Consider the following 23,987-nt stretch of genomic DNA (forward strand, 5'->3'; position numbering starts at 1 on the left):
AAAGGAAGACCAGTGTCAGAGCAAAGATGAATATCTTGCATGTGAATATGTCAGATGCTTGAGAATCCAACCTAGGAACTATCAAGTTTCCAGTCACATCATCAGTGTTGACTCTGAAGTAAAAATTAGTGACTTTTCCCATTAAATCCTATTGATCTATTTCTTCAACAAGAAGCTTCTTCATCTAAATCACCAGTTTATTGTGCCTCTGATTGTTTAAAAGGATGCCATGGGAGCCATTGAAGAGTCACTTAAAACACTGTTTGTCCACCACATGTAGACAAGTTGTGTCTCCATCTGAAAGTTTGCTCTGTGAATTAAACCTTTAAACACAGAGTGGCCTTTGTTTGCAAAATTAAAATAATATATATGTATCTTACATGTTTGCAGGCTCTTTCAAAAGGATGGCTGAATCACTCTGCTGTTCAGCTATTCAGGCCTGAAATGCAAAGGGGAAAAAAAATAGTAACTGATGAAATCCACATACACTGGTTACAGCTTTCTGTGGCCAATGGGATACAGGTACATGATGATTTTGCATCAGTAGGTGTAAATAAGGTTTGGCTGTTTACTACACCCTGACAGGTGGCTCACTCGGCCTAAAATAGAATATGCTTTGTATCCCTAACTCTTTTCTGAGGGACAACAAATTAGCACTTCTGCCAGCTCAAGAAGCAAGATTTTTGCTTAGACCTGTGAAGTCCTGGTCCATTCTCTGACAGCCAGTGATGCCCACAATGTATTATGAATATGAAAAATAAATGATCAGTCAATCCTGGCAGCAGGCAGACTTCACTGTTTCTGCACTTTATCCTAGGAGGGTATGTGAGGTTCTTCACTGTTTGGAAGTGAGCCCCTTCCAGAAAATGTCCCTGAGCATTTGGGATGAGAAAGCAGTTCAAATGAAATATGGTCTGAGAGACAGTCCTCCAAAAGCAGCACACAGATCCCTTACAATGCCCTTCTTTCTGGCAGCATTACCACAAAACCTTGGAAAAGAACAATTTTCTGGTTATCCTCCACTTAGCAAGCAACAGAACACAGTCCTGTGTATATTTTGTATTTTGGGAGAGACACTGATATCACAGCCTTAAAAACTGGCATTATCGAAAATATAAATAATCCCTTCTACTCTAAACCTTCTATCCCAAGATGTCTGAACTACATTATGTTATTTCACTGTCCAAAAATGTTTAAAAGTGTTTCAGGCATTCCAGTGAGCAACTAGAAATAGACATTCCTTTCCCAAATCATCAAACATCTATGTCCCATTTGTAGCATAAAAAGCAGTCGAGTGATAGAAAACATAAGGAAAGGAACAAAAACTGTCTTCCAGTCTGCTGGCACTTTATTCTGGAGAGGAATATGTTCAGAAGCCTTCAGATTTGAAAGATTCCACATCTTCCTTTCAAAGTAACATTTTTTTAATATATATTTAAGAAATCTTACATCCTACAAGGTTTTAAAGAGTCAGCACTGATATGAAATTGTAAAGTAAAAACTTCCACTTGTCCCTAAAAGCCTTACTTCTCAAATTCTTTCACAAAGAGTTTGCTATTTCAAACCAGAATTAACAAACCTCTGAAACTTTCTCTTCTCTGCCTGGCATTACAATGTAAAATCTCATCTCTTGCAAGTAGACAAGGAGAACATTTCTCTATGGGGAACAGCAGCTCTTCCACATCTAAGAGTCAGTCCCACCAAGAGCACCAGAGCCCAACACAGAAAGAGGGAGAATGTTCAAATGCCTCACTTTTTCCACTGTTCAGCTTTTCTTAGATTGTTATGTGGATTTTCATTAGGCTTCCAAGTTCGGAAAACTTTTATTATTGTTATAAACTATGCTCGTTAAGTGGATTTTCTAATCCTTTCATGCCAGACGTTTGGCCAAATTCAAGCACAGAATTGATTTGATATCTGACACACAGTCCCATGGGAACCATATCCTGCCACTGACACAGGAATAGATGTTGTCATCAGATAGATCCATTCCTCCTCTATGCTTCTACCACAGCTACCTGTTTTTAATAATGGTGATATTTGGGGAAAACATCTGTGTTACCTCGCCATGTGACCAAAGTTCAAGAGAACAAGCCACATGCTGCAAACATTTCTTGGAATTGCAAACTACTGTTCTATTCAGCATCCAGCTGGAGGTCGATATTCCCAAATACTCAGGAGTGTAGGTCAGCAAATGCCTGTCTTTCATCTAGAAAATCTGATTCCTAAGTCAACAAGGCCAGGCAGGATTCACGACCATTCCCTGCCATGTGTGGCTTTAGAAGTCAGAGGGCTATGAGGTATCTTCAGCTCAATGAGGGGGCTAACTAGTGTATGACAGAACAATCACAGCTGAATGCAGAAGTTATTAATTACTCTGATTTTAGTGTCTTTGGTAATGTTCCCAGCAAGTTGTGTAATGAATCTACTGTGTAACTGGGGACACAAAGGAGTGTCAGCTCATCCCAACATTAACCAAGACTTAATATTTTTTGAACTGACTATCTCCAGAACAATGACATGATTATTCAGCTCATTTAACAGAAAGCAACAACAATCAACACCATTCTGGGAGAATCCAGAACTGTCCAGGACAGAACCATACAGCAGCTTGCAAATTTCTAATTGACTGCTATTGAATTTCAGAAATGTTCTGTTTCCTAAATTATGACTTGGGGAAGGTCATGATTTAGCATCTGTCCTATTTCTGATCCTCTCTTGGCACTGCCTAGACTTACACTCAGGCAGCATCTCCATGGAGTTTGTTTTCTTTTCAGTCACGTGCAAAGGAACAACAGGAACTTGGGATAGTATTATTGTTATTTCTGCATTCTTCTGCAACTCAATCTTTTCCTATCTCCTAAGCTCTTTATAAAACAATGGATTTTCCAGTACATTAGGACTTGCCACTAGCCCAAGGATTTTCACTGCTCCTGGCAGCCCGCTGCATTGGCAGAGTTCCCTCTGCATCCTCGACCTGCTGCTGATTGATCCCCGTAATCCAATTCATTTTCAACAAGCCACTTCAGCGCCAATAAAAACAAGGGGCTTTGCTGATTTCTGGTTTCAGCTGCAGCTGTTGGAGCCACAAATCTAAAAAGAAATATTTTAAGTCTATTTGTAAAAATATCTACTGGTAAAAAAATAAAAGATCCATTACTTTTATTCAGTTAAACTCAGGGGGAAAGTAATTACTGCTTCTTTTTAGGCATTATATCTTCTTTCTTATTTTATTCTTGTATACCTCTCTTGGTGTGATCATAGTGATCCTTTCAGCAAATAGGTGAGGAAATGTTATGACTGAATTACCCCAGGGCTTTGGAAAATGTAAGAATCAACAGTTTGCATAACATGGGTGCTGTGAACATTTCATAGACTTTAAATCTTTGATTTAGAAGAGACTGTTCTAATCTGCCTTTTCCACAAAGCACCAGCCAAATAAAAATCCCATGTCATTCCAGATTTCTTGCACTATAATTATGTTTTTTTATCTGAAGTGAGCAAAAAAACACAAAACATTTCAATCCTAGCACCCATACACCAAACTAGACAAAATTCCCAATGCTTTCAGATACATGATTCCAGTTCTGCAATTACTTGCAAAACTGAAGTTCTGCATTTTATTTTAAGACTGAATTCGACAAGTTACAGCTTCCAGTCATGGAATCTACTAAGGGGTTTTGATGGTGTGGTTGCTACAGAGTAAAGCAGTTGTACCAGGTTGTTAATAAGAGAAAGTTTAGATAGTTTATAGATCAGATAATCTATTTTGGGAAAATAGATTTTGGCTCAGAGAAGAGCCAACCCTTTCTCTCCCTTTTGTAAAGAATGTTCTCTTGATTCAGACCAATATGGTTCTTCCCATACTTTTTCCATCCTTCTATACCTGCATTTCTGCTATTAATATTTGTGGCTTCACTGGTTTTTCTAAGGTTGCTAACACAAATAAGGACTTTGATGGGATCTCCCAGAGCAGTAGTCATCTTTTAAAGACAGAATAGTCCACAACCACTTTTAGCACTACAAGTCATAAAAAGAAAACTATCATAGGCTGATCATTCCTAAAAATAGTAGTGCAGAGAAGTCTGCAATTGATAACTGAAAACTATGGAAAAATTTGTTCAAGCTATAAATTTTTTGAAATTATTTGTGAATTACTTGGGTTCACTGCAGCAGTTAGTGGCTTTTGGCTAATAGTTTAGCTGTCCTTTTGTTTACAGCCATTGTCTGCAATAGCTAATTTTACTAGGAAGGGCAAGGAGGCAGTAGAAATAGAAAGTGTGGGCCAGAGAATTGTACTGGGAAAACTATGAGAGCCAGCAATTTTTTTTTCATTGAGCCTTATATGCTACATTTGGCACAGCATTGCTTTAATGAAATTTTATTGATTCCACGGCAAGCTTCCAATGGAAATCTGCCCAGATTCCTGGGGGTCTCTGCTGAGGCTGGAGACCTTCAATGTGCTGATCCTTGGCTGCAGCCTTTCTGTTAATGGGTCTGTCCTACAGACAGGGGATCACAAGAGCCCCAGAGAAGCTGCTCTGTAAAATGAGACATCTCTCAGCTCTTGCAGACAACTGCTGCTGCCATTTCCTCAGAAAATAGAGAGATTATAACTTCCCACAGCACTCGAGAGACGAGGGAACTTCTGGTGTATTAAAGAATTAAAAAGAGAATAATTTTAGATCAAATTTATCCAAATATTTCGGGAGAGAAGGGGAAAAATGAAATCCTTACAAGCTGAAAAGCCCTCAACATCATCATGATTCAGAGAAATAATAACCCAAAGTATGAAAAACATTTGTTTTGGAAAAGGTAAAATATGGAGAGCTGGTCACTCAAAGACACAAAAAGGAGCACCTCCAGCAGTTTTTTTGCAAAGGAGAGGATGTTTACCAATTTGCAGTGAGGAGAAATGGAGCTATCTCTACCAGATATACTAGAGCAGAAGAGAAGGTTATAATATTGCCTACTCAAGTCCATGGCCAAGAAAGTCTTTCAAACCATTGGGAAGCTCTCAAAAGGACACCTCTATCAGTAAAATAGTTAATTTACAGTCTTGAATCACACTCAGTAGGTACCAGCTGTACCCATTCGTGAACAGGAATTTATAGTAGAGATGTCAGGTTGCCCAGAGAAATTAATCACCAACAGCCATAGGCTCTCAAAGCCAGAAAGTGCTAAGCAAGTTCTGTTATTTTTAAAAACCAAAAAACTCTCAAGGGCCCAGTGTGAGGGGCTGGGGCATTGTTTTCCATTTGCATCTTTGGGATCCACCCAACACTTAGCTCCCTTTGACCATAAAATGAATGTTTATTGGGTAGGGGAAGGAACTCATCAGGTCACCCTGACCTCAGCTACACAAGATTTCCTCTCTTATATTATATCAGGAATTAATTTCTCTAACCCCCTACTGAAGCAAGATGAGTGTAATCAGAATGGGGAGAGCAGTGCATAACTAGAAGGTTATTGAAATAACCTTCAATTTAATTGAATATCTTCTCTTTTAAAGAGCTTCAGGATAGGGGACAAGCCTTTGAACAGACATGACAGCATCAAGTTTTATGGTTATGCAATATAACAGTTTTATTGTAGCACTTCCACTAATTTTCATTTCTCTAATGATATCTTCTCCATGTTGGGCTCAGAGGGACTTCTTTCTGCAGAACTCATGAAATTTAAAAGAAAAACATTAGTTCAATTTCTTGGAGGATTGCTGTTCTCCTAAATTGAATTTTTCTCCTTGCAAAGAGTTTAATCCAATGGACAGTTAAGGGAGAATGTGCTACTGTGGAGAAAGTCACGGTAGCAAGCAGTCATCACTTAACATGCAATTCTCAGTTTAGATACATTTTATCATTAGCTGAGATACAAATTAAGGCTTACCATTTTCCCCCACCTCGTGTGTAAACAGAAATGCATTCATGAGATTTTTCACCCAAGCAGAGAGTGTTTTCCAGCTAAGGAGTATTCAAATATTCCTTGCTCTGTTTCTCAACCATACAGGAAAAAAAAACAACAAAACCAGTTAGGTTGGAGATGCTCATTAATCATATTAGTCTGTACCAAAAACTAACAGGTTGCCTTTAGAGACTGTCCTCATAGATGTGATAGACGAGAATAATTAATAAAGGCAGGTGGTTTAGGGACAGACTCAAGGCCCCTACTTGTTAGAGCAGCACTGTCTTCAAGAGAGTTACTTTAACCCTTGAGATGGAGAAAGACAGTTTCTTTCTCTTTACAATGAAAATTATGTTAGAAAACAATTCCATCACTGTTCTGCTGTTGCAAACCATGAAAGCTTGCGCTCAGTATTTGGTCAAGATGTGCAATAGGAAGAGCTCACAAGCACTGATGTAGGAATATAAAGTTATACAACTGACAACCTTACTGAAGTTCTGGGCCCTACAGTAATGTTTCCAAAGATGGGACTGACCATACAGCATGGCCCATCAGCACCACCTGTTTTATGGCAGAAAGTCCAATAGATTTCCTAATTCCTGGTTCAGTGCAGCCCATGATTTCCATGTCATCTGTGCTCTGGCAGTCCCACTTCTTTTCCTCCTGAAACTCATATCTTCACCTGTGCCTTTATTACTTTTTATGTTTTCTTCCTTCATACTAATTTCTCCCTCATCTTGTGTTGTTTCCTGTAGGTAATGAGCAATGCACAATTCCCAAAACCAGATTCCACTGTGGTGCAAAGTCAGCATCATGCTTAAGTTCTAGATAGATTAATTAGTCTGATCCAATCACATTATTAGAATACCAGTGCTATACTCAGTATTTCTGTGTAGTGTTGCTTTGTGTGGTATGGGTACATTTAATGAGACCAAAATAATTGGCCTCCTAAATCTGTGGCCATGGTGGGAGTGAATTTCATTCATCTGCCACCTCAGAGAAGTTAATATGATTCACAGCCTCAAATTTCAGTTGAAAAGCAAGAACAGAAGCCATTTAGGAGAAATTGCTTGAAAAGTAGCAATCAGGGAGAAGGGATGGGGCACAAGAGAAGAGAGTAGGGTCATGAGATGGAGTGGGTTTAGGTATTACTGCCCACGTTGAAAATGACACCACCATGCACGTCACGTAATTCAGAGACAGGGCCATTTCTTGAAAATCAGAAGCTAATTTATGCAGCCCTACAGTGAAAAAAATCAATCTTCCACCTTTCCTTGGGGAAAAAAAGATCCCCATGCACTATGATTTATGGCAGAGGAAGAGAATCTTAGATTTTCTTTGACTTCATGCAGTGCTCCTTCCACATGTCTAATGTACTGCCTGCAGCTATGCTTCTTGTGGAAGGTGAGTGTGTGTGTCAGCACTGCCCTTAACAGACTTAGAGAGTCTGATGAGTTTTTCTTGTATTATCAGCTTTTTCATTTTTTAATTGCTATTTCTTGTTTTTCTCTTTTAAGCCACTTATTGCATTTGCTCTTTCCATCTGTGTGCAGGGTGATTTGCCTTGAGTTAAGATGCTTGGACACTTTTTGATGATAAATATGTTTAGTGAAATACCCAGGAAGAGTGACTTATCTTTGTGGCAGGAGCTGTGAATGTTCTGACTTTGACCCCAAGGGCAAGAATAAAGTCCTTAATTGTAGTCAATTGCATCCTTGATCTTTCTACTGCGCTGACCTACAAAAGGGCAAATGATGACAACTCTGATGATTTCTGTACTGTAAATAAGCCCATATTTATAAAGTATTCATTCACTGCCATTTTGTCAAGCTAGAATCACACAGACCAGCAGGATTTGTAATATAGGTACGTGAATGGCCTTCCAGTAGCACTAATAAAAGTAACATTTTGCAACTCCTCTCTGTGAATCTGAAAGCAGACATGTAATCACTGCTGGTCACTCCCAATCTGGAATGGGTTTGACCTGCTGACCTCGGGGTGAAAGGCTCTGCTCTGCATTACCATTCCCAAGGGCTCTCTGACTCTCTCTGAGGCTGCTTTTTTATTATTTTGTAGTTAACCTCAAGACAGCATCACCAACAATGGATAACATCTGCAAAACACTGGCTATCTGAACATTTTCTTGCTTTGCAACCAATCATTGGCACTCAATGAATCTGAAGGTTAAAAAGAAATTGCATGTCCAAATACTCACTGCAGAAATAGTGAAATCAGAATGGGGGGAAAAAACCCTTAATAGCTCCTTGCTGACACGAGTGTGTTTTTTAATTTATTCACATGGTCTTGACATTTCGTTTAAAGTAATGCAAGATGTAATGATTTGGGGGGAATCATCCAAATTTGTTCCTTTTAGCAAGAGACAACCCATCCACCAACTCCCCTCAAAAAATAGATGGGCATCAAGAAAGTTTTCATTGCTCCTGGGTTCATTCAAAGTTTTCATTGTCCCTGGTCTTTTACCATTCATTCAGATGTTTAGGTTCTTCACTCATCCATGCTGATGCTATCCCCTGTAGAATCCTGATGCATAAAATACTGCCCAACCTTACAGAAGTCTTAACCACACACTAAAAACAATTGCAGAATGCAATAGAACTATCCTTTACATATCAACCACTTTCTGTCCCATTACAATATTCAAACACCCCATTCCATTCTGCCAGGAGGATGTGACCTCACTGGGGAGTTAGCCACAGCAGGAATCCAGAAAGACCCACTTTCAGTGACACCAGGAGGACCATCCAGGATTTAGATGGATCTCCACCCACAGCAGACCTGATTCCTGGAAACCATTCTTTTCCCCTGCTAACAATGAGTCTTTATAAATTCTGATTATTTGGGAAGCTCTGCTTATGTACCTCTATATACAAATGTCAAATCAGCACTTAATGAGCATGAAGTGATTTCACATTGAACTGTCCATCTCATAAGCATCAACATGTCCAAGAAAGGAAACTCATTTGTTTATTCCCAGCAGTACTTTGGGATGCAGCCTTCACAAGCAGTGGGAATTAGACATGAGGAAGCAGCAAGATATTTTCCCAATTACATATTCACCCATCAGTCATAGTTCTCTTTGAAACCTGGCTACTGGCCACTGGTCCCTGCTGGGAAAATGCTAGAAATGCAAGAAAAAGGGGCATTTTTCCTTTTGTGCCAAATTCCAGTGTAGGGTTAACTTGAAGCTGTAAGTAGCTGTAAGCCCAGCTCCTCTCTGGCAGATCTCTGAGAGGAGATCCATTGTGGAATTTCACAGCTGGATCTCAGCATCTCAGCCCCCTCCATGGTTTGACATTTTGGACATGTTTCACCATTGTTTCCCCAAATTTTCATCTCTGACTTTATTAAAAGAATAAATTTAAAAGAAATTCTGTGCTTTGGAGAGTGTGTTCTGGTAAATTTCTTTTTCCCATTACAACAGGATGCCAAGAAACAGAGACGGAGGCTGGACACATTACTATAGATATGGTATAGAAGAAGAAAATAGATTTAGAGAAAACTCTAGCTGATTAAGCCAGCTGGCATTTTCAGGTCCATATTTCTAGGACTTCATAAAACAGTCTGGTTCTTTTGGAGAAGGAGCTTTCTCTGGGGTGGTCATTTTTTTGTGGTAGCAAAGGCAAAAAGCAAGTATCACTACTTCTTGGGTGAATGAAACTGCTCCAAGGGATACCAAGCCAAGAGTACTGTGGGGAGACTTGGTGCATGCCCAAGCTCTGATCTCCTTTTTGTCACTGAGGAACCAGGAGGAGACCAGGCCACAAGTCATATGGGAAAATATGACCCCAGGAAGTAGTAAAACCAAAATAGTCGAGACAGAAGAATGTTTCTGTGGAAATAAGGAATACACAATGTGAGGATGACAACTACTAAAATGGCCCCAAACCAACATTTTAGAGCAGCCAGATGTTGAGGCTGCAGGCAGAGAATCTCTCTAGGGTAAGTCTAACTCATAGGCAGAGAGATTTTCCCCTAAATTCTGTGCTTTGCTTTTCCATTTTGAAGGTTTATTCAGTCTGACAAGGTCTCTTTTTGCACTTACTTGTCACTTAGACACAATGACTTTGGAGCAGGTGAATTTCCACACTCCATATTTATCATTCAGACATCCACATGGTGCTGGGCTCAGTGGTGAATCTGGCAAGGGGAAGCATTTTGAAGGAAGATTGAAAGCCAGCCTTGAAAAACCCTCTCTCATATGACAGATATTGATCATTCATGATGCAAACAATTTACCACTAATGGCAAACACAAGGAATTCTCTGTGTTCCTTCCTGTATCATCATCATGTAGGCATAAGAAATTCTGAAAATCAATTCCTATGCTTTCTGGAAAAAGGAGTGGGGGAAAAAAAAGAAATAAAGAAGTTGGCATTCAAGTTGATTGTGTTCTCTTCAAAGTCTTGGACCAGCTCTGACCATCTCCTGAAAAATCTACACTCTCTCAGTGGAATGGAATTTCCCAATATGCCATGGTCATTTTGGCACCCATTTCTCTGAAGCAGCTATAAATCTGCAGGTCACAGAATTCTGTAAAAGGAGAAAAAAATTACCCAAGTGTTCTTGGACTGGGCCTGGAGATCAGGAGAGGGACAGAAATGTATGTCTTATCCAAAGAAAACTCTGCCTGACTTTAGACTACTAATAGCTCAGTGGGAAAGTCTGTTTAAGTGTGCACATCCTTCAGAGGTTTCTGGGATGTAACCTGTTATACCCTCACTTAGAACACGTTTCCTCAGTTTTTGAAGGCTTGCTTGTCTGCAGAGTATCTGCCAAGCAAAAGAAATGAACATTAGGGAGCAAAGAAACCCAGTGGCAGCTGTGCATCAGGTCCCAATTAAGACATCAAACTAAACCCTTCAGCCCTAGCTCTCAAACATCCTTGTGTATAATATTTCCCATGAGGCTGGAATTCTTCTGCAAGGTTTTTGCTGGCTTTAATGTATAGCATCAGTGTTCAGTGAGCTCTCAGGGCACTCAAGTTGCTGTGTGAGACAGCAGGGTATGTTTTTTCAGCCCCACACCTCCAAATAAAAGATAAGGGCATGCCCTGTGTTATGACATGACTTGACTTGGACCAAGGGAGCAGGTCCCAACTGTTTGGCATGATGCTGCATTTGAATTTGCCATGCAGTCATGCTGGCTCTGAGCATTCTAGTGTCCTTAATCCTAAACCTAGCCCCTAAGTTTCTAATAGTCATTTAGTGCATTGCACATGCAGTCAAAAGGAAATTCAGCTGCCAGGATCTCTCTCCCCTAAGAAGGGGTGGAGAGGGCATTTAATTGTATGAGGAGATGAGAAGTCTGTGAGGTAGAAGTCCACGAGCTGTGGCTTTGAGTGAAAGCAACCGGATTATGTTTAAGACACTTTCTGTACAATTCCTTTATGAACCCCAGTGCACTTTGGGCCAAATAACCCCTTCAGGTCAAAGATGAAGTTTATAGGTCAAGATGTCTCCATCATGGCATCTGATTTCAGCTCAAATCTCAAGGAATATTTTGCCCTGATGTCAGTGAAAGTCCCATCTGTACATCCCCTTCATTATTGCAGAAAATCTTCTATTTTCCTATTTTTCTGCAGTCTCTTGGACACACAGTCACAGAATCACTGCAGAGTCTCACCATGAGTGCAAAGTGCCTGTCTTACTGGCAGAGTGAAATCATACACTGCTCCCTGCAGAGAGGACCTAAGTCACCCAGCTGTCCTCACCAAAAATTAACTGAATAATCCTGCAGATCACTTAAAATTCCCCTTGCTGTACTTACAAGACAGCCCTGCTGTGAACAGAAGCAGCATGCCCAGAGTCATCTCCCACTGCTCCACAACACAGAACAGATTTGGGTTGAAAATAACAGCAGTAGGAACATCTACATTGCCAAATAGCTGAGCTCCCTGGTTTACTGTCAGATCCTGCTTCTTCAGTTGTCTGTGGTGCTTTCCCTTGGGATCTCTTTGGGACTGGACTAGCTAATTCCTTCAGAAAAATCTCAGTGCATCTCTAGAAGCACTGGGTGGTTGCAGCAACCCCTGCCATTAAGAAAGTAGGAGCATGCTGTCCAGCTCCCTGAACGCTCTCCAGGGAAACCTTTCAGTCACTCCAAGCCCCAAGATAAAACATCCTTAATGAAAAAAACATGGTGACTGTTAGTGGGTACCACACAATCTGTAGCTTTTTTCATGCAAAACTACCTGTAATAAGCAAATAAAGGAATTATTGTATCTCAGAGTTATAGAGATGTTACATGTGGCTCAGAAGGGACCAAGAAATTGTTGTGAAGCACTGGACAAGGCCCACTGACTTTGGAGAAGGATAGATTTGAGCTTGGTGGATGCAAACCACTTTTCCCTCAGCAGTGCCAGGAGTCACTCCTTGGACTGAAAGCCTTTAGAAGCAGAGATGTAACTGAAGAAAAGCCTGGTAGGCCCATGATTCCACCAATCTTGATGCCCACTATTAGGTTTCTTATAAACAATACTTCTGATGGAGAACAAATACAAATTCACCATTGCACAGGCACATAATTGGATGTTTAACCTGGCAGTATGCCAGCTTTGAGAAAACAGACAAAGCCTGAATCAGAGTAATGTTAGATAGGGTCTAACATGATTTGTCTGTTCCATTTTGTCACAGCATCTGCTCGGACAAAATCCTTTCTCTGGCTTCCTTTGAATTAACAGAGAGAACCTGCATTTTTACTCGGTGTCCTACATGACAAGAAAAGCCCAGGATTCCATTTGGAGACAGAGCTGAAAGAACTTGCTTTTAAAAGCTGGAATTTAGTGAAAGTACTGGAGCCACGTAAGTCTAAGTTTCTAGGACCAATAAGCCAAACATCATGTGCATAATTCCCCTGCCATTACTAAAAAGGCACTGAAAAGCTTTCCAGGAGGAAGTTAGCTATCCAAAGCAAGGGATGACAGTGCAAAATGGCTCTTTCAGAGCTGGACTAAGGTTGTGAATGAAAAAATTGTATGAAAACCTGCACAGTGTTGTAGCCAAAAAAGAAGAAGAAACACCCCCCAGGATTTGGGGCAGATTGATGTTGAGAGGAGGTCTTAGCACTCCTGGTTTCTGGCTGCAAATTGAAGTGTTGACAGTTGGAATTAACTTTTAAACACAAGCATGATAGCAAAATGTGATCTCTGGACATAATTGTTCTCCATAACACAAACATGTATTTCTAGGAGCAGCAGAACTAGCGAAGCCTCGTTTCCTACAGATGAACATCTAAGGCTAAATTTCTTTGCTGTCTAACAAGAGTAAGTTTGTGCTGTAAATTGTCTGACGTTATGCAGCCTCTGATTTCCATGACATTTCTAGCAGCTTGATATTTTTGGAAAGAGAACTCCACTCTTTCACTTGTGGTTAAAATAAATCAGCAGATTTTAACACTGTTGGGCAGGCAGGGGGGGCAGGAGGGCGTGACAGAGAAAAACAGACATATGGAGCATGTAATGTCATATTTCTCACTTCCTTAGGAAACCAATCTGGAAAGATATAGATGGCAAAGCCCTACCACATTCTGTTGGAGTGGAGTTTTAATTGGTGCGATGAGTGTCAAGAAAATCCTCTTTCTAAAGAATTGCAAGAGAAAGAGATTATTGCTCTGAGTCATCTCTACACAGCCCTTAAACTACACAACAGGTGACACCTTTGTTGGAGGCAGACTAAGGAAAAGATGAATTACCTCTTAAAATGCAAGTCAGATGATGAGGATAAAGTTTTAGAGTGGATAATTCCCCTTTTCAACATGGGATTCAGGCAAAATTAGTGGTTCTGAGTATGATGTAAGGTTTACCCATCAAATTACTTCCTGGGGTTAAATATATTACAGAATTGGAACAGTTAAGGAAAGGCCCCTACGTACACTTTCATAATCTGATTTATATTCTCTTTTATCTCAGACTCCACCACTTCAAGTCATCTTTTGACAAACCTACTGAGAGGACAAAAAAGGAAAACAGGAATTGGAATATTCCTGAAATTGTCTCTGCAAGACACACATTAGTAATTTACCTGGCAACACTTTCCTAGGAAGCTCTCTGGTTTGGAGAGAAGTAAAAAAAAAAAAAAAAAAAAAAAAATCCACTTCAGGCATTATGTGTTTTATCAATAAGTTAACAGCAAGACATATATCAGAGGCTTGTAAACTGATTTGGTGAAAATAGGTTGTGACTTACAGTCCAAACTGAATTTGCAAGCACTTTCCGAGGATTAAATTGCCCCAATTGAAACAGAAAAAAAAACAAACCAACAGGCCATCAGGAACAACAAATGATTCCTAGTATTGCAGAATACTTCTAAGTGTGATGCGAGCAGTATCAATTGTTCAAGCACAACAACAGCTCCATAACCATATTGATAATATTTATTTCCTTACTTTCATTTCATGGTGTCTGTCTGTGAATGCTGGACACTCACATGACATTTAGGAGACCTTGCTGTAGGGTTCTGTCTGATTTTTAAGCTTTTTTTTTCTTTTAAGATTCTGGCTGGGTAAGCTGCTGAATCTCAGGGCCTCTTGAGCACTCTTACAATGCAAATGTGGTTGTCGAGCTCTACTCCTTGTGGTTCAACTGCTCATCCCCAAGCCCAGTCCTGACCCTGAAACTTCTTAAGCATTTTCTTTCCCTAATCAAAGGAGGGAGTTCAGCTCAGAAAAGAGCAAACTAACACAAAAAAGTTTCACACAGATTTTCTACACACTGGCACTTTAACCTCAAAACATAAAAAAGTCACACATTACTAGAAAGGCAAATCACCAGATTGTTTCATCCTTTCCTTGGAAGTCCTTGGAAAGGTCAGCCAGTGTGCAAGGGGACAGGGCCAGCAGCGAGACAGCTGCTGGCTGTTTCATTTATCATCCAAATGATGCTTTGATCAGCCTCTGCAGGGACCACAAACTCCTGCCAGGAGATTTGATTTCCACAGAAGCCATCACGTCGATTCCCACATTGCCCAGAGCTCATGGGTAGCTGTCATGGCATATGTTACAGACAAGATGGACACAATACACAGAGTATCCCCCCACAATTTCAGAAGGCTTTGAGCACTGGCCCATACAGAGTAACACCATAGTTCATTAGAAGGCCTCTAGCATCTGCAGATACAGAATAACATCCAACCACTTCAGAAGGGTACAAACATCTGCCCACCTTGTCCTTCAGCCCAACCTTTTAAACCCCTCACCTTACATGCATTGCACCTGTGTGTCCCTTTTGTGATGGGTCAGTGCACCTGGGCACTCCATGTCTCATTGCTGTCAATGCTGTTCACCTGATTTTCACAGCTGTACCCATTGGGGATGAGTCTTGGTCACAGCCCCGCTCACAATTACCATAAACTGTGAACCTACAGGTATCTCCTGCCTCACCTGTGTGGGATCTCTCCCACTCTTTGGTGTCAGCAGTGGATCACTTATGCCAATGTTATCCTGCTACCAGCACCTGTGGGATCTGTGCACCAAGAAGAGTAGAGGGAAAACAAAGATGAGGATTCAAGTCAACAGAAAACATGCAGACTATGTGTGTTGCACACTTCTTCCAGACTAACAGCATTCCTCCGCTGTGGAACCCCAATCTACTCCCAAATAATTTGCTAGGGAATGATTCAGACATAAATGGGCAGAGCCCTATTTTTGCAGGTGGGAGAAGAAAAGGAACAACCAACAGGAAATCAGGAGAAGGGAATGAGGTCACAAGGAGCTTCTGAGAACCTGTTGGTCCCGTCAGTGACTTCCCATCTGCCTGGGCCTGCTGTACCTGTCAGTCTAATACTGCTAAAAGCACTGTCAAACACCCTTTCAGCTGTCACCTGAATTGGTCTGGGAACAGTCTCAGAGCCAGTTCACTCCTTTACAGAAGGAGTAGGAAACAGGACTAAGGGTGAGGTACTGACTGATCTCTGGCTCTCTCTGACCTCTGGCTCAGAGGTAGGTGGGAATCTTCCAGGGAAATTCCTGGGAGGGGCCCAGCTCATTTCTTAGACCAAAGAGGTCCAATTTGGAATCAGCTGTTTTTTTCAAGCCAAATGTTCTTGGTGGAAGTACCACCTTTCCACCCTCTAAGAGCATCCTGCCTCTGACTCCACACCACTGCCACACTTCAAACACATTCCCAAACATTCTCCCACCTTCTCTCCTCTTGGGAGAAGTTCCCAATTTTTCAGCTCAACCTTGCTGGCTGGCTATTCCCCTGGAAAAATCTTGGGAAAACACAAACAATGCACAGCTTTTTGATGAGGTGAGATAACATTGGTTCCAGGGAGAGTTCAGCAAAATGCTCCAGCTGTGTTTGACATCGGTGAAGCCCAGGCAGAAAGTGTTCTGCACTGACTTCTAACACTCCTTTTGGCTGATCTAGGCCTTATCCCCTGCAGATGTCCATGAATTTGCCTTTGCTATGAAACACAATCCTTCAATTGCCTAAATGCATATTTACACAATGTTCACAAATCTCTTATGCTGAAAAAGATCTATCCTTTAATTATCCAACACAGTCAACCATCCTCATTGGGATCCGGCCCAAGTTTATTTAAGAGGAGGAAAAAGTTATTATGAAAGTTACCACAGATTTTTTTTTCTTCTTTTTGCAATGAAACATTTTTGTATCAATGCATAAACCACAAGAATAATCATCAGTTTAATAGTTTCCTGCGGGTGAGCCCTTTCAAGTTGAGCTGTCAGGAGGATGGGTGGGGAGCTCACTTGGAGAAGAAGTGAGAATAAGTCCCTTTCACAACACCCCCTGAGGCAAAGATCAGAATTACTCTGGGACAACTTGCTTCACCCTCCACATGTTGTGGGCAGGTCTCAGCCTTCTGCACTCAGTGGCATCAGCTTGCACTGAGAAAAAGCCATTTTTAGCAGGTTGACACCTCTGAAAAAGGGAACATGATGTTCTGTGATCTGCAGGTGAGCAGAAAAACATTACACCTGGATATGTGCTGTTGTCCTGAGTGCTGAATCCTTTGCATAGCTGGCAGAAAGTGCTGTTATGTGGGCAATGAGATATAGAAGAGAGTTGTAAAGCAACTGTTTTCTACGTGTCTTTGGGATTCTTCGATGGAAGTTACATAAACCAAAATCTGGAAACAGATTTTTTTTTTTCAGAAAAGCTGCTTTTGTTGGATTGGATGCACATAAAATCACTTTCTCTATTGCAGATGTTAATTGAGGGCATGCAATTAGCAAAATGATGAATTCTTGGGGACAAGGGAAGGAATTGTGCTGGTGAAATGGGATATTTACCCTTCATCTTCCAATGTGATCAATTACACCCTTCTGATGAAGGCTTTGGATACTTGGGAACTTGGATAGCCAGGTCTCTTCCAGCAGGATCTTCTGCTGGCCCTGCAAAGATTCTCATCTCCCTGTTGTCATAAATGGCATCTAATCCTGTCTACAGCTTGCTGCCATTTTTCATTGCAAAACCTTTTTTTTTTTTTTTGCAAATGAAGAAAAAACTATTTTATTAAGTGTTCTTATTAAAAATCAGTGGCTGAATGTAGGGCATTGTGATTTTTTTAAAAACTTCAAACATACATTTTAGCTTTGAAGATGTTTCAGCACTGGCACTGTTTCTTCTTTACTTCTGAGATTTTCACAGGGGATCTGGACAAAAATGAACATTTTCTCATGTTTTCTCATAAAAAACCAAATGGTAAGTAAAATTCCAAGCCAATAGAAGCTGAGGTTCCTGATTTCCAAGTTTTTCATTTTCAGAGGTATGAGTGGAGCTGATGTTAGTGATCTGAAATCAAAGCCCACTTTTTCAGATGTCCATGTGAACTAACCCATATTTTATCATACCACTGTGACAGTAACATTTGCCCAGTATAACTTACACTAACATTGCACAAATATGTTCAACCCACATTGAATGGGAGCTTGGGGTAGGGGCAGGGGGGAAGTTGATTAAAAATCAAAACCAAATAATTATTTAAAAGTTCAGACAAATCAGAATGTCTGATACAAGGAGTGAACACATGGCAGAGAAAACATGATGTTATTGCAAGCCACCCTCATGATTTGGTATTTTTAATTATTTGTGTGGGATCAGGAATTAGTTTTGTGTTTCCTGGAGTGCCAGGATACTCTCTTGTGGTGAAGTTCACAGGTGTTCTGCCTCTATCTCCTCTCACACACATTACCATGGTAGCTGAATGCTTCTCTAAAGTATGCAGCATGTACAGAATAGTCTGACCATCACTGCTCCTCACATACAGAATGACCCTGAGTGAAAATCCCTGCACTGCCTTCACCACAGCTCCTTAAGGACTTAACAACTACAGAAAAGGTAAGTCATGGTGGAGTTATCAGCAGTTTAAAGAAGTTCTGATATCATTTGATGGAAGGATGACAACTGAACCTGCATTTGAAATAAATTTTCAAACACTGTTTTGCTCATCCTTTTTTTCTACTTCTCTATTTTCTATTAGATAGACTCTTTCAACCTTTTCCTTCCTCAAGACTGAATAATTTTTTAGTATGGATGAAGAATGCTCAGAACTTTCACACGTGAGGTCCTGCATCACACAATATATCTGCTCCACAGGCTGAAGATCACTGACCTACATGGTCTCCCTCTGCATCTCTCCACAACCAAGCCCTCAGAGTTGAAACCAGCACCATGATAAGAAGTGTGATAAGGAGTGTAATACTGAGACATTAATTTTGGTATTGCAAGTGCCATCCATGCTCTTCTATCTGATGGGTGAACACTGGCAGAGAGTGCTTTAGACCTCCAGGGTGGCCCAAAGCCTGGAGGACGCAAAGACAATTCAAGATTTATCATTGGGTATTGCTGTATTGCTCCTGTATGGGTAGGGTTTGAGCTTTCAGAGGACAGCACCATAGGGAAGGCAGCTCTCAGTAGCTGAACATTCTGGGGTTTGTTGTATTTGTTCTTCTCCTTTCAGGTCAGCAAAGCTGAGCTCTTTTGGGGAAATCCCGTCATCTGCAGAATGTGAGACAAAACCAGATCTTCCTTTCTCTCACTCACCATAGAAGCATGGCAGACATGGTCCAATGCTCTGGCACTGGAGCAGATCCTGAAAACTAATTAATTACAACATGATGAGGATTAGCCAGAAAAATCTGTTCCAATTAAAATCTGTCAACACAAATTTGCAAAGGAGCAATGATAATTACAATTGCACATTGGGTGGAGCTAAAAAAACATGTCTCCTGTACCCCCTGAACATGACTATACAATTACTGACTTGCTGTGGTCCCAGTAAACAACTGAGATCCTGTTGTGTCATGTGCTTTCAAAAGAGATGATACAGATTGTTACTGCCCTGAAGAGATCAGATCTCTGAAGAGATCTGAGGGTCTATTCACATTTTGCACTAAAGTTCCCCTCTCTTCTTAGAGAGATCATCATCTTGTTCCTGAACAAGCAAACACACCCTCCTTTGCTATGCATCCAGCCCTGAGAGGGATTACATGCCAAGTAGATTATAATGTATGGGAATACCAAAATTACACCAGAGAGCTGTGGGACAAAAGTCTGGCATGTTTAGGAGACAAGCTGGAGTTTGTAACAGGGAGTGGAAGGTCCTCTCCTACCGGAGTTCACACACACTTAACAGACAAGGTCTAATGCAGTGCATCAAATTTTCTGCTGTATTGGCTGAATTTTTTCCCATATCATTTTGTCTTGTTGATTCTGTAAGTTGCCCAAGAATCTTGATATTTAAATTTCTAAAATCATACATATCATATGTACTCCTCTTTCACTTATCTCCTGTCAGCATGGCAAGCCAGGCCACTGAGCAACTGAAGGAAAGGTATCTCTAGATGAATTAAGGTATTGAGAGTTCCAGGCCTCCATTTTAAGAACTCCTTTCTGAGCAGAGGAATTCAGATTTTATGCAGAGTTGCAAACACATTTATAGAATCTCCTTAGTTGGATGGGGCCCACAAGGATCATTGAAGTCCAACTCCCTGTTCCTGTTTCTGCCTCTCAGTGAGCCCCTAGTACATCTCAGACCTAACCTGCATCCTCCAGAGGAGATGTCTGGCTGCTCCCCAGCACACCCCAGCTCCCTTTCCCCACTCATATTTCTGTTGCTCTTCAAGAAACCCTGGGACAGGACTTGAAAGGATGCAAGTGTTTCACTGTCAGCTGCAGTCCAGAAACTCACATTTTGGGATTATGAGCCTGCACTATTCCACAGAGCAGCCCAACTCTGCTGGCATGGAGTCAGGGATAAAACCATCATTGGCTTCCACAGAAGCTAAGTCAGGCCAAAGCAGGGAGCAAAGCACACTTGAACACTTCACCTGCAAGGTCTTCTGGCCATCAGCAGTTTATGGCAGCACTTCATCCCTGTCTGGTTGCCGTGTGTGAGGCTGGGGTTGGAACTGGCTTCACTCTTACTCACTTTTTGTATATAGCCCCCCTAAAAACAGAATTAAAGCAAGTTTTGCAGATAGGAAAACCCAACCAAACAAACCTATGATGAGAAACAAAATATTGCACATATGAATCACTATGAGGTTGAAACAACAGAAACTTCCATATCAGCCTAAATAATGGGAAACATTCAGTTTAATTGAGGTATCTCCTTTTAGGTACTGCAGGCAAACAGGGGTATCTGGTTATTGTTAGTGATGAGAGGAGGGTGGGGAGGGGCTGGGAATCTCCAAGCACCTCCAGAAAGCATCCAGGAGACAGGATCTCTGCAACAGCCAGTTGCTCAGTGCGTGCTCTGCAGGCTGGACAGATGAGTACATACAGAGTTTTCTCGAGCTTGGGTTTCTTCCAAGATCAAAAATTGAATCCACCTGAGGTAAGCAGACTCACAAATCACCTTATCTTGCACGACATGACAGACAGATGTTTTTCTGTTGCACTGAACTGCACAAATGGGACATGTTCTCCTCAGGTCAGGCTCCCAGGTTAACACCTGGCACATGGAGCTGCTTTCTTGCCTTTTCTGGGGGAAGACCAATGGTGAAAAGGCCAGGAACTGTGGGCTTGCCAACAGGCAACCAACCAGAAGGTCCCAAAGGTACTGATAGCATTGAGCCACACCTAAAATATTCCTTGTGTTGTGTCATTTGGACTCTTAAGATATGGAAGCAGGGACATGTCCATTGATAGATGTTCCTGCAGCAAGGACTTAAGTGCAAAAACCAAAGTCTATCCTGCCAGGAGGCTGCACACAAACTACAAAAATGCAGCATCCACTCCTTCCCCATTTCCTGTGATCTGAATTGCTGCACATAAGAGCACTTTGGAGGCCAGATGAGCACAGCTGTGTCCACAGCAGTTGAGACAGAAGCTTGCACTGAGACATAGCAATGTTTGTAGTTGCTTTTGTGCTCTCCTGTCAACTCCCACCTGGACACTGCTCCCCAGCCTGTGGAGCACAGGGAACAGCATTCCATCAGGGTATCTTGCTGCAAGCATGTGTCCAGCCTGGTCCCTACAGCACAGCAGTGACTGTTAGGTATCCATTCCTCATCCCCCAGTTAGCAAATTGCCTTCTAGAAGCTCAAAAATACACCCATCACAGTAAACCAGGAAGGCTTTGCAGCAGTCATTTGGGGGAGCCTTTTGAGCAGCAGGGCTATTCCCATCAGCAAAAGGAAACCCCTTATGTTCTACAGTCTTATCCTCCTCAGAGTGAGCTCTGGTGAGTGATGTTAAATATTTAAATTATTGCTCTCTTTAACTCCTCCCTCTTCAGAGACTAAAGACTGTGCCTATGTAAACAAGCTCTCTGAATGTGGTGATGGATTTAAATTGCTCTTCTTCCTTTTATTTCATCCCACACCAAAATACTATGGAGCACTAGGTGCTTCCTCACTCACAGAACTCAAGGTGAAGCCTTGGTGATGCTCATGATTTGAAGGTGCTTGGTTTCTTCCAGAGCAGGGCTTTAATTCTGCTTTCTCTAGAGAATTATGGTCAGGACCATAAACTGGCATATCAGTGTTATGAAGTCTCAGATGATGAGCTAGGGCAGTGAACATGCTTCTAACACTTCTATCAAAACTTTGAACTTGCATTTTATGTTGTCCAGCTTTATGGGCTCAGCCTAGGCTCTTTCATTGGACAATCATAATTGCATGAAATATTGCACAGTGCAGTAAAACAGCTGGCACTGGGCCAACCCAAACAAGGATTTGCAGAGTCAATTTGATCTTTCATATGCAGAAGAAATCTTTTATTTCTTCACAAACATGATTTGCATATGCAAACGCAAGTACCTGTCAGCTATTGGTTTGAAAAAAGGATCTGTCAAAATTGTGGTATCTAGACTTCAAAGAGATAAGTTGTTTCTAAAATCTCAAGAAATAAGGCATCCTAAGCCAAGATAGAGGAAGAAATTGGGGAATTTATCCTTCCTGTGTATATGTTTATAAAACTGTTGGTACAAGTGTCTCTCACCAATATGGAACATGGCATTCAGGCAAACTGGCCTCTCTTGCTTGTCTAAATTCCTTCTGCAAGGGCAACCCTCAGATCCTGCTGGGTGTGGATGTGGAACAGAACAAGGAGCAAAACACATTTCCAGTGGAGAGAGACAAGTAAGGAAACTGCTTTTGTCTTGTGAGGAAACTTGATCTTCATGGAGAGCTCTGCAGAACACCAGGCTGGTGCTACCAGCTTGAACTTAACCTTCATCACCCAAAATTTAATGAAACCATCTCATCTTTATCCACAGAGGAACTAACAAACAAAAGAAAAAAAACAAAGCAAAATAACCAAAGAAACCCCCTCAAAAACTTGTTGCCATAAAACCATTAATGTTTAAATTTTAGACACATGGGAAATATTTTTTTAGACATTCTTTTACCTTAAGCATATCTTTTAGAAAAAGAAAAAAAGAGAAGGCAAAGTTAGGTTTGTTTAATTCATATATTTTCTGTTTGAGATGTTGAAAAACCCACCTCAGTTCTGAATTGTATATTGAAACTCAATTATGCTTTATAGATTTACATAATTGCAGTATTTTATATTTGTTCAATATTTTATATTCATATTGGCCCAGAGGATTTGCTAATGGTATGTGGAGACTGAATCACCACATAGCTGCAGCCTGCAGCCAGTACATTGCATTAGCTAAAAGGAAGACACAATCTGAATGGCTAATTTATAAATTTCCAATAAAATGCATGTTTTGGCTAGGTATTGCTGACTTTTTTGGAGGTACTCGGGAAAGAACACCTATTAGTTGTACTTTATTCTAGTTGTGTGATATTTCACTACTCAGCTAAGTTAAAAATCTTTCCATGACAATCTGTCATCTCTGGAAGCATACACTAAATGAATTTGCCAAAGAAGGAGTGAAAGAAGTTTTTTTTTAAATTACAAGTTTCATTAGAATTCAAACTGAAATGTCATTTCTAAAAGATCAAAAAAGATAAAACGTGCCATTCAAGAAATTGCACTGTTTGAGTAGATTTCCTTCTTCCTGAAGAGTTTTTTAAAATTTATATAAACCAGTTTATATTAACTCCAAATATTACTATTGTTTGCTGAAACAACAGTTTTCCTTACGGATTGATGGCAACAATTTTAGAGCAATTATTTGATTTCTTGAGTGGTTGAAATGCAGTAATTATTTTCTGATTCTCATTTATGATAGCAAGCATTCAAGCAGATAGTCAACATTTTCAAGGTCAGATCAGAAGTTGTATTAGCACATTCCTGCTTTCAAGTTAAGCACGTGCTTAAGTGCCTTTCTAGGCTGAGATCTGACACCTGTTTAAATCAAAACACAATTCCACTGAACTCAGTGGTGTTGCATCTGTATGTGAGCAGGATATGTGAGAAGAAAATGAGACCCATATGGCTTTGAAAAAATCTCAGCAAACTGTTGGACTAGTGCTGTGGATTAAAAGGAGGCCTAAAAATCACAAATTATTGTTATTTTAGTTGTCAGTGCTGTATTTATCTGGTATTTCCTGGCTGTCTATCAGGTATTTAAGATAACATAGCCTCATCATTTTATACCAGCTAAGACTTTGACCCTAAAAGTGAATTTTAAATGTATTGTACACTCCAGAAATCAAATAATGAGAGTTAGAGTCCTTTAATCAGGGAAA

The sequence above is a fragment of the Molothrus aeneus genome, chromosome 9 (genome assembly GCF_037042795.1).
Source record: "Molothrus aeneus isolate 106 chromosome 9, BPBGC_Maene_1.0, whole genome shotgun sequence".
Classification (NCBI taxonomy): Eukaryota; Metazoa; Chordata; class Aves; order Passeriformes; family Icteridae; genus Molothrus; species Molothrus aeneus.